Source organism: Rhinopithecus bieti, unplaced genomic scaffold, assembly GCF_001698545.2.
Source record: "Rhinopithecus bieti isolate Rb0 unplaced genomic scaffold, ASM169854v2 scaffold_18644, whole genome shotgun sequence".
NCBI classification, from domain to species: domain Eukaryota; kingdom Metazoa; phylum Chordata; class Mammalia; order Primates; family Cercopithecidae; genus Rhinopithecus; species Rhinopithecus bieti.
The window spans coordinates 1,391,693-1,399,425 of record NW_016809656.1 but is presented as its reverse complement, the minus strand read 5'-3'; the positions used below and the strand labels follow the sequence as shown (position 1 = coordinate 1,399,425).

The following is a 7,733-nucleotide window of genomic DNA, read 5'->3' as shown; positions in this document are numbered from 1 at the left end:
GGACAGTGATGTAGCTCCAGAGCAGTGTTGAAGTTCAATATTCACTATAAGTGATGGGAAACAACGGCAAGGTAGATGGGGAAACAATGGCAAGACAATTAGTTAGCTCTAGTGCAGGATTTTACCTCCAGAATTCATTATAAGTGGCCCCCACTTCACCCCCAAATGACTATGACAACAGGCTAGCATTTAAGTTACAGCACTAAGTAGTAAAGTTCTAGGATGACCCAAAAATGCCTACAAAACCTGAAAGATGTGGCTGCCTTCTCAAATGTAGTGGCATAAATGTAAAAACACAAGGATTGTGAAAACTCTGGAAAATATGACACCACCAATAGGAATTAATAAAACTCTAGAAATAGGCCCAGAAGAGTTGAGGACCCATACAATTTCTGACAGACTCAGAGTAATTCTCTTTTAAAAATTCAGAGAAACACAAGAAAATACAAATAAAATCTAAAATTTGATGAACAACCCAGGAACAAAATGACAAATTTGATGAAGAAACTGAATTTTTTAAAAACAGAAATTGAATTAATAAACAATACAATTACCAAACTGAACAAAACTCATGAGAAAACTTTGACAGTGGGCATAATGAAACAGAGAAAAGAAATTGCCAGCTTCAAAACAGAACAAATGAAATTAACCAATCAGAGGATCAAAAGGAAAAGAATTTAAAAGGATGAAAAAGATCTGTGAGAATTATGGGACACCATCAAGCAAACTAACCTCAGCACAATAGAGATTCCCAAAGGAAACAAGAGAGTAAAAGGCCTAGAAAGCATATTTTTAAAAAATTATATTGGATAATTTCTAAAAACTGGGGAAAGGTAACAGCATTCAGATATAGGAAGCTCAGAGATCAACTATCAAATTCAACTCAAAGAGGGATTTCCTAAAGCATATGATAATTCAATCAGCAAAAATCAAAGACAAAAAAAGAATACTTGAAGCAGAGAAAGGAAGAAATACATCACATTCAAAAAAGCCTCGAGATGGCTTTCAGCTGATTTCTTAGCAGAAACACCGCACGTTAGGATGTTATGTTCAAAATGCTGAAGAAAAAAAGGTGTCCACCAATACTACCGTATCTAGCAAAGTTTTCTTTCAAACAGGAGAGACGAAGACTTGTTCAAAGATATTTTTTTTGTTTTTTTTTTTTTTTTTTGAGATGGCGTCTCGCTCTGTCGCCAGGCTGGAGATGCAGTGGCGCAGATCTTGCCTCACTGGCAAGCTCGACTCCTAGGTTCACGCCTTTCCCTGCCTCAGCCTTGCGAGTAGCTGGGATTACAGGTGCCCACCACGCTTGGGCTCATTTTTTTTTTTTAGTAGAGACGGCGGTTTCACCTGTGCCAGGATCGGATCTCGATCTCATGACCTCGGATCTGCCTGTCTCGGCCTCCCAAAGTATGGGATTAGAGAGGCGTGAGCCACAGTGCCCGGCCCAAAATTTTTTTAAAACTGAGGGAATACATTGTACACCCAAAAAATCTGAGACAGGTCTCAGTTAATGTAGAAAGTTTGTTTTACTAAGGTTGAGGACACACCTGTGACATAGCCTCAGGAAGCCCTGATGACATGTGTCCAAGGTGGTCAGGGCACAGCTTGGTTTTGTATATTTTAGGGAGACATGAGACATTAATCAATATATGTAAAAAGTACATTGGTTGGGTCTGGAAAGCTGGGACAACTTGAAGCAAAGGTAGGAAGACTCCAAGTGGAAGGGAGCTTCCAGGTCACAGATAGGTAAGACACAAACAGTTGCATTCTTTTGAGTTCCTTGTTAGCCTTTCCAAGGAGGCAATCCGACATGCATCTATCCCAGTGAGTAGAGGGATAAATTTGAATAGAACGGAAGGCAGATTTGCCTTAAGCAGTTTCCAACTTGAGTTTTTCTCAGTGATTTTGGGCCCCAAGACATTTTCCTTTCACAATATCAACATCAAACCTGCATTATAAAAAATGCCAAAGGTAACTCTTCAACCCCCTCACAAAAAAAGAATACTAACATGTAACAACAAAGACGAAATCGAGAGATGTTAAATTTACTGGTAAAAGAAAGAAAATAGACAAATTTAGAATATTTTAATAATGTACATAGGGTAAGTAAACCACTTACATTTTTTTTTTTTTTTTTTTTGAGACGGAGTCTGGCTCTGTCGCCCAGGCTGCAGCGCAGTGGCCGGATCTCAGCTCACTGCAAGCTCCACCTCCCAGGTTCACGCCATTCTCCTGCCTCAGCCTCCCGAGTAGCTAGGACTACAGGTGCCCGCCACCTCGCCCGGATAGTTTTTTGTATTTTTTAGCAGAGACGGGGTTTCACCATGTTAGCCAGGATGGTCTCGATCTCCTGACCTCGTGATCCACCCGTCTCGGCCTCCCAAAGTGCTGGGATTACAGGCTTGAGCCACCGCGCCCGGCCACCACTTACATCTTAAATATGAAGAGTAAAATACAAAACTGTTGAAACAAAAATAATTATAAAAATTGAATAAGAAGAGTTAGGCAAAATAAAAAGATGCAAATGAAAACATCAAAAAGTCAAAGTGGGGAGGTGGTGTCAATGTATATAGTTTGTGTATTTTACTTTTTTTGCTTTGCAATTAAAGTTGAGTTATGATCTGTTTAAGTTGTTAAAACAATGAGATGGTAATGTAAACCTCATGATACCCACAAAGCAAAAATCTAAAACAGATACACTAGAAATAAATAGTGCGAAATCAAATCATACCACCAGAGAAAATTACTTAATCACAAAGGAAAATTGTAAGACAGAAAGAAAGGATCTGCAAAATAACCAAAAAACATGTAAAAAATGGCAGTAGTAAACAATCACCTACCAATAATAACCTTGAATGTAAATATATTAAATTTTCTCATTTAATGACATAGAGTGGTGGAATTGATTTAAAAAAAAAAAGATAACTATATGCAGTCAACAAGAAACCCACTTCATCTATAAAGATATGCACAGACTAAAACAGGATAAATTTAAAAAGATATTTCATGCAAATAGAAATTTTAAAAACAACAGGAGTAGCTCCACTTATATCAGATAAAATAGACCTCAATAAGGAATGGTAATTAGAACAAAGAGGCCATTATAGAATGAAAAAGGAAAGAATGGTGTAAGAGGGCATACCAACTGTAAATAAATTTGCATCTAACGCTGGAGCATCCAAATATGTAAAACAAATACTAATAGACCTAAGAAGACAGACTGGCTACAATATAATAACATTAGGGGACTTCAACATCCCACTTTCAGCAATGAACAGATCACCTAAGCAGAAAATCACCAAATTTTGGAGTTAAACTGCACTCTAGACCAAATGAACATAACCGAAATTTATAGAGCATTTCACTCAACAGCTCCAGAATACATACACATTTTCTCATCAGCACATGGAATATTCTCCAAAACAGGCCGTATGTTATGCTACAAAACAAGTCAACAATATTTTTAAAAGACTAAATCATGTCTAGCATCTTTTCTGACCACAATAGAATAAACTAGAAATCAATAACAAAATCAACATTGGAAACTGTACACATTTATGAAAATTAAGCAACATGTTCCTGAACAGTAAATAGATCAATGAAGAAATTACACAGGGGATTTAAAAATACATTGAGACAAATGAAAAGGAAATTGCAATATACCAAACCTATGGGATACAGCAAAAACAGTTCTAAGAGGGAAATGTATAGCAATAAATGCCTACATCAAAAAGCAGAAAGACTTCCTATCCATACACCTCAAGGAACTAGAAAAGCAAAAACAAACTAAGCCTAAATTAGCATAAGGAAAGAAGTAGTAAAAATAAGAGCAGGACTAGATGAAATTGAGACTTAAATAATGACACAAAATAAAAAACCAAAGATTTAGTTTTTTAAAAAGCTAACAAAATGACAATTCTCGAGCTCAACATAAAAAAGAAGAGAGAAGAACCAACTAAATAAAATTGAAGACGAGAAAGCAGACATTAACAATGAAATACAAATGATCATTAGAGGCCAATGCACAGGACTATACCCCAACAAATAGGAAAACCTAGAACATAAATTTCTGGACACATAGAAACTACCAAAATTTAACCATGAAGAAACAGAAAGTCTGAACAAATCATAAATGAGTAATAAGACTGAAATAGGGGTCTGGTGTGGTGGCTTATGCCTGTAATCCTGACACTTGGAAGGCCAAGGCAGGAGATGGCTTGAGGCCAACAGTTTAAGACCAGCATGGGCAACATAGCAAAGCCCTGTCTCTACAAAAAACAAAAAATTAGCTGTGCATGGTGGCACATGCCTGTAATCCCAGCGACTCAGAAGGCAGAGGAGTTCAAGGCTGCAGTGAACTATGATTATGCCATGTACTCCAGCATGAGCAGCAGAGCAAGATCCTGTCAAAAAAATGAAAATAATAATAACAATAATAATAATGAAAGCCTGAAACAAGAATAAAAGGCCTCCAATCAAAGCAAATCCCAGGACCTGATGGCTTTACTGCTGGATGATACTAAAAATGTATAGACGAGATAATATCAATTCTACTCAAACTCTTCCAAAAATTGAAGAGGAGTTAATACTTCCAAACTCATTCTGCAAGACCAGCATGACTGTGATATCAAAAGCGAACAAGTAAACAACAACGACAACAAAAGAAAACTACAGGTCCTAAAGCCTGAAGAACAGGTGCAAAACATTATCAGCAAAATACTAGCAAATTGAATTCACCAATACATTTAAAAAAAATCATTCACCATGAACAAGTGGGATTCATCCCAGGGATGCAACGATAGTTGAATATGTGCATACCAATACACATACATTGCATTAACAGAACTGATATGGTTTGGCTGTGTCCCCACCTGTATTAGTCCGTTTTCATAAAGACATACTGCAGGCTGGGAAATTTACAAAAGAAAGAGGTTTAATTGAACTTACAGTTCCATGTGGCTGGGGAAGCCTCACAATCATGGTGGAAGGCAAGGAGGAGCAAGTCACATCTTATATAGATGGCAGCAGGCAAAGAGAGAGAGCTCGTGCAGAGGAACTCCTCTCTTCTGTTGTGTTTTTCCATATATTCACTTTTTATCGAATTTGTTAATGTTGGAGAGTTCTTGCACTGCCAAACCATGCCTGAGAATTCAAACAAATGGTACAATGGACAGCCTCATCCACCTATCATACAGGATATTAAAATTCGATTCATGTACATTTTGATATTTTCACAATCTTTTAAAAAGTTATGACAAGAGTTGGAGTTTAAATCTGCTGCAAGTCTTCAGATTTCGAGTACAGTATTGCCTTTACACAAGACCTCCACTTATTCATCTCTGTTCATTCTTCAGTAACATAACCCCCAACAAAATTTTGCTGGGAAAAAATGCATACTTTTCATGGAAAATACGCAGTTCAACAATGAAGAGACTATTTTGTAAGGTTTTTAGTTCCCAAATAAAGTGTTCAGGTTACCAAGAATTCCATTTCTGATTTAATCATTCAACCTCCCCTTGGTTGGCTCACCCAAACACACTAGAAGGCAGGCATCATGCCTGCCACTTCAAATATCAATACTATTTCCTAGATGTGGGTGGCAAGTCCCATCAGGACATACTGTAACCCTCCTTGGAATCCAATTCCTGCACGGATACTTTCATCAAGACTAAACTCCTATCTGAAAATGCTCCCACGTCAAAATAGTTTTACTCACCCACTTGCTTCACTCTTGCCAGTAGCAAGTCTGCAACTCATGCATTTGGCAAAGGGATTTATTATAGAGAAACCCAGACTCTGCATCAAGTGGTCACATTACCACTTTCAGATATTTCTATTAAACGGAAGATACAAAACTAGGAAACTGCCAGACTATCTCATTAGGTGGACACTCTTCTACAATCCTGGGTAGCTTCCTCGAGTCCCTTTAAAGGACCAAAAACTACTGTTAATAGGTATTTTAAGCTGTAATCATTAAAAACAGAAGTGCTACATCACCTGTCTTTCGCCCTGACTCTCCAATGAACATAAAGACATGCCAAAAGGTTGAAAACAAAGCCAAGCTAGCTGGGACAATCACTGCATCTATAGAACAGCCAATACCTTGAAGATCTGGGCACACGTATATAAGGAATTATTAGACATCATCCACAATCCATGACACTTAAATGGGTTTTAGCTGAGGTTTTGCTCATGTTGCTCTGAATTTGTAAGGATAGATCAGTGAACCCCTTAGCCTCACCAGAAAGCATATTCTTCCCACTGCAGTTTACTCTACAATTAGACCTAATTAGATGAGGCATTAGCAGCACCTGATGTAAAGCCTCCAGCATCCACTACCGTTTACATCAAAGGCTTTTTGGTTCCACCCTGAGGATTGGCAAATTCACGATCCTAAGGCATACTTCAGGTTACTTACTTAACCAGGCAATATGCTCTGTCAAAGAACTTATTTAAGGTTAAAGCAAAAAGGTCTTAATGTAGAACAAAAATCGCTAGCCAGCACACAGGGGGAGCCGCCCGCCCCGCCGCGCACTCCGCGGAGACCCCGCGGGGCTGAGGCGTCGCGGCTGCCGGCAGCGTGAGCGCAGAGCCGGCCTCGACCCCGAGCTAGGAGCCCCGCGGGCCGCGCCCGCCACCGGCTCCACCCATGGGGTCCAGGAGGCCGAGGCCATGGCCGCGATAGAGTAGCGGAGCCTGCACAACTTCTTTGCCAACTGGGACAAGGAGAAGAAGGAGCGGAGCAACCAGGCGGCGAGTTCCGAGGGCGCAGCCGGCAGGGCGGCGGGAGCAGTGGAGCCGCCGGGGGCGCAGCGGCCGGCGGGGAGGGAGCGGGAACCCGGCTGGGCCAAGGCAGCACAGCGACCGCGGGGGCTGCGGACCCAAGGGCCGACACCAAGACTGTGAAGAAGGACGAAGATGAATGGAAAGGATTGGAGCACAAAGAGGTTGATTACAGGGCCCTCAGGGTTCTGGCAATGCAAATAAGTGAAAAGGAAGAAGATCAATGAAGAGACAAGATCCAGGTGATAACTGGAAAGAAGGTGGAGATGGTGGTGGTATAGAAAAATCTTCAGGTCCCTGGAATAAAACAGCTCCAGTACAAGCACCTCCTGCTCCAGTAATTGTTACAGAAACCCAAGAACTGGCAATGACTACTGGTGTGTGTAGGCCCCTGGGGCCAGGTTAACCACAACAAGGAAAACACCACAAGGACCACCAGAAATCTACAGTGATACACAGTTCCCATCCCTGCAGTCAACAGACAAGCATGTAGAAAGCCGGAAGGATAAAGAAATGGAGAAGAGATTTGAAGTAATAAGACACAAAAATAGAGGTAGGGATGAGGTTTCAAAAAACCAGGCCCTTAAACTTCAGCTAGACGGCCACTATGCTGCGCCTGAAAATCAGAAAAGGAGCCACTCACAATACAATTAAGGAATGGCCTTTGCTAACCCTTCTGAGATAACTAGAATACACCTAACCACCACGAACAGCCATTGATCATCTGATCTCTGCTGGATCTTCATATACAGATGCAAATCAGTCGATTTCATGACTGGCCCTATTTCACTGTGGAAGTTAAAGTGTCATGGCTGCTTTGTGCATATTGGATTTAGGAGAATTTTCATTGTTATATAAATATGTGAACTAGTTTCAACAGTGTTCCTTCATATTTACTCTGCAAATACAAAAGCAAACCTGCAGCCAATGGTCATTTCAAAATCATT

The 7,733-nt window shown here is 40.1% G+C and overlaps 1 pseudogene; it reads left to right on the top strand.

Annotated features, from left to right (window-relative positions):
• Positions 1–6,675: 6,675 nt before the first annotated feature.
• Positions 6,676–7,440, top strand: LOC108540764 (protein CDV3 homolog pseudogene; annotated as a pseudogene).
• The last annotated feature ends 293 nt before the right edge of the window (positions 7,441–7,733 follow it).